This window comes from Enhydra lutris, unplaced genomic scaffold (assembly GCF_002288905.1).
Source record: "Enhydra lutris kenyoni isolate GAN:26980312 unplaced genomic scaffold, ASM228890v2 scaffoldscaffold2, whole genome shotgun sequence".
Classification (NCBI taxonomy): domain Eukaryota; kingdom Metazoa; phylum Chordata; class Mammalia; order Carnivora; family Mustelidae; genus Enhydra; species Enhydra lutris.
Window position 1 is genome coordinate 59,202,889 of NW_019154086.1, and position 4,546 is coordinate 59,207,434.

Here is a 4,546-nt window from a genome sequence, read left to right on the forward strand (position 1 = left end):
ACCAAAAGTGGGTTAATACAAAGGAGCAAATGATTTTTTTCAGTATTTGTCACATGGCCAATGATTTTAAGCCATAGAAAGATACCCTGAGAAACCCAAGATCCCTTGAGTACAAGTCAATGCCAGTGACCACAGTGAAGTATTCTGTAACCTTTCAACAGTAGTATGCTGATAAATGTTTAACAGTTCCGGAAGGAGGAACTAGGGACTTGATTCATAGGGTTTGCCGATTTCTGTGATGTAAATATTCCCATCAGAGCTAATTTCAAACTATCAATGATTTAACGAACAGATGGCAAAACTCCTGAAAATGCACCAGTTGGCCCCGCAAGCTAGTCAGAGCATTTTCCGGCGGACTGCCTTTAAGACTCCAGAACTGAAGCACAAAACTCACAGATACAAATGTAGATCCTGCCAAAGATGACAGAAAATAAACACGCAGAGATTTTTCTGTCCATCATCTCCTGGAAAGCAATCATTTCACCTGCAGAGAATCGTTAATTTGAGCTAGGGAGAACTTCTTCTACCTTTCCATTTGCTACATTTAATTATTACAGAAACACAGACCCCATTATTTAGGGGGGGTCATAGTCATAGCTAGACCTCAAAGAGAAACCTAAAGACTTGGGTGATGTATTTTGTTCCTACCTCTAAGGGTATACTCTTACCACTTAGATAAAAGATCTTAGATCAGGTTAGATTGGAGTTACCTACCATTATAAAAGGCTTTCTAACATGCATATCTCTCACCGACTGAGTCTGCTTGCCTACTCAACCGCATTAATATTCCAATCTGTTCTATTTCCAACATCCAATTTGCTTCTTATTTCTCTTTTTGGCAGATTCTGTTTTTCAACAGAGATAGGAAAAGTTACACTGTTTCTCAAAATCCGAATTTCCTCCACTGTTGAGAAAAGATTCCATGAGAACTGTGCAACCTCCTAAAAGAGTTTGAAGATTGATCTGGAAGTAGCAATAGAGCTCTCGGCCCATGCTACATGCTGGCACATTAGTCTCCTCTTCTTGGTTACCCTCTCCTAACCCAGTTTTGCAGACTGAGAAATAAAAAAAAATAAGAGCAAAACTCACTCCTGACCTGAGATTGGAATAGCTCATAAGCAGTTTATTCCTCGAGGGCATTTTTGGGACCCACCTTCGCAGAATCTGACGTTTATCATTTAAATTCTGCTCTGAAAGCCCCATATCATCAAACACAGGCCATCAGGAAATCATTCCCGATGATTTCCTAGAGCCTCCAGGCTTCACTCTACAGGATCAAATGGCTGAAACCTATAAATACCCCATGAAAGAGAGGAGCCATAGATTTAAGTTATGTTCTCAACCAGGAAAGTACTGTAGCCAAAGGTACAACTTGGAAACATGGGAACATTTTTGCTTGGGTGATGACTGGGCACAGAGACATGGAAGTTCAGGCCTTTAGTGGTTGGGGCCAGGGATGTAAGTTATCCTAAAACACACAGGACAATCCCACTTAGGAAGTTATCTTCCTGAACAAATTTTTACTATCCCCGGGCACCAAACCACTGTAAGCATAAACTAATGAAACTTTATTAGCGAGATGCTGAAAGATTCTTTACATAAATTCATGCAAAAAGCCAACATAATTTAAGGAAAAGATGTTATAGAGAGAAAAGCTTAAATTGGGTAAAGGTTATTTTAAAACTATTGAATAAATAAGTAAGTACTTCATACTTTCTAGCTACTCAACATTGTATAGCATTTTCAAACGTGTATCAGTTAAAAAGGGTTTCATATTATAGAAGTGCAGTTACTGCAAAAATGACAAGGCAGATGGCAAATATATCATCGCTCTAGGATTCCTTTTAAGTCACTTAATGCCAAATATTATTAAAGGAGCAGAACACATTGGGATATCACTATATTTCATTATAAAAATGTTTTTAAAATTTCACATGCTTACCATCTTATATTACTTTCTGTAGTACAAGGATAAAAAGTTAGGTTGTGAAATATAGCACTGAAGTTGTTTTGGTGCTTGCCTACTTTCAGCTCTTACTACAGTTCTGTCCCTAATGGTTCATCACACAATTTCTCTATAGGCTCTTACTTTATGACTTCTTTCCAATCTATTCCATAGTGTCTATTGCTTATTAAAGAATATAGCCTCCCAAGCCTTTTTAGCTGAGACTGAACATATGCCCAACATATAATGGGATTTCAAAATAGGAGGAGATGTGACACTTTGTCACTATCATACCTTATGTCATAATATAGGAAATTAACACCATGCTTGTAATGCTGAGCTCATTCGCAAGAATCATAAATCCCCATTGTTTCCATCTCAACAGTCTGTAATTTATCTTGGTGTGTTATTCCTACTTCAACGGGGGTTGTTCCTTTCCATTGTATACAAATAAGCTCTCTTTTTTATATACATAAGAGTAATACTAGGCTTGATTTTAGTGTCCACCCATACCACTGCTTCAATTTCCCTATACATCTTATGCGGAATGATTTCTGATCTCAATTTATTATTCAGGAGGGTACTAACACCTGACTACTTCACTGTCTTTTAATATAGTTATATGTTTACAATCTGAAATATATAACTTATTTCAAAAAATTCTCCTTTCTGTAACAGAACATATGTATTGATTTTTTTAAAACTATGTATTTAGGTTCTATTACGGCTTAATTTCACCTTGGCATAGAAAAGAAGACATTACAAACATTTGGTATAAGGTAGCATTGGGTGTGATAGGACTGAGAATCACTGAATTAAGGTAACACTTACAAACATGAGTTCTCCTGGGTCTTGAAGCAGACTCCTTAGCAGTAAGGCCAATCCTCGGGTCTTGAAGCAGACTCCTTAGCAGTAAGGCCAATCCTCGTACTGTGAAGAGGAGGCAAAATCAATGCTTATCAGTGTCTTTGAACAGTATTATTGTTTCTTATTAATTATTCTACACTGAAAAATAACTGTCTTCCAGTTCTAAGGATATAGTTGATTACCACATGTCTATCATAATGACCAAAACTAAAAACAAACAAACAAAAACACAATACTAATTGTTGGTGAAGATGCCATTAATATGCCAACAACACTAACTGCTGGTGAAGACAAAGAAGACTAATTGCTCTCATTCATTGAAGATGGGGATGAAAAAAGATACAGTTACTTTGGATGACAGTTTGGAAGTTTCTTTCACAAATAAACATAGTTACCATAGAATTGTGTTACCACATATACAATTGTATTACCACACAATCCAGCAAGCATACTCTTGGCATACTTCTAGATATTTAACCAACTGACTTGAAAATTTCTGTCCACACCAGAATCTGTACCTGAACATTTGTTGCAATTTTATTCATGGTTATAAGAAACTGAAAGCAACCAAGATATTTTCTCCATAAATGAATAGATAAACAAGCTGTGGTACATCCATACAATAGAATATTAGGAATAAAAAAAAAAAAAGGAATAAGCCAGCAAACCAGGAAAATACATGGATTAATCTTAAATGTGTATTACATACTATAGGATACCAATTATGTGATGTTTTGGAAAAGATATAATTATAGAGACCATAGAAAGATCAGAGTTTGCCAGGGAAGAGGGGAAGAGGAAATGCTGAATAGGTGAAGCACAAGGGATATTTTTAAGGCATATATTCTGTAGGTAATTGTGGATTCCTGAGATTATGCATTTGTTAAAATCCCATAGACCTTCATAGCACAGAGTAAACTTTAAACTTTAATGTACGCAAAACTTGAAAAAATCATTTAGGAGGTTAGAGGATTTCAGGATGAAATGCAGATTGAGACAAAACAATCTAATTGTACTATAAATGTAGGAAACAACCTTACTAAGGGGAGTCCAGGGAGAGGGGCTGACCTAAGTAATTCTGCAAATGAGTGGCGTTTCTAATATGGAAGCAAAAGAAGCTGTACATAAGCACTATACTCTGGTTGATGAAGTGTTTACTACTTAGGTTCAGGTTAATTATCAGACCATTATTCATATGGTATATTGGAATTGAACAGTTATGTAGATAGATGGCAGATGATGGGAGCCAAGTATCTCAACATGGGGAATTTACAGATAAGCAAAGGGAGGACACTAGATAATCTATATGGTAATAGATTAGAGTTGGAGACATCAGTGTAAACTCAAGTTTAACATAATATAGATACATATGGCTACATCAGAAGTATTTATAGGGGAGCCTGGATGGCTCAGTTGGTTAAGAGTCTGACTTTTGATTTTGGCTCAGGTCATGATCTCAGGATAGTGAGATGGAGCTCCATATAGATCTCTGTGCTGGGCGTGGAGCCTGCTTAAGATTCTCTATCTCCCTCCCCCTCTGCTCCTCCTCCTGGCCCCTCTCTAAAAAGAATTTTTAAAAATATTTATAGGTATGTATATGCAAATTTTAGTGATTGAGTTAGTATAACACACATTCCCTTGCTCTGTAGGCTGAGAGGACCTAAAATCAAGGACATTCCAGGAGCAAAAAGTATACCTAGTGCCTAAATCTCGGTTTCTGATACCATTCTCCAA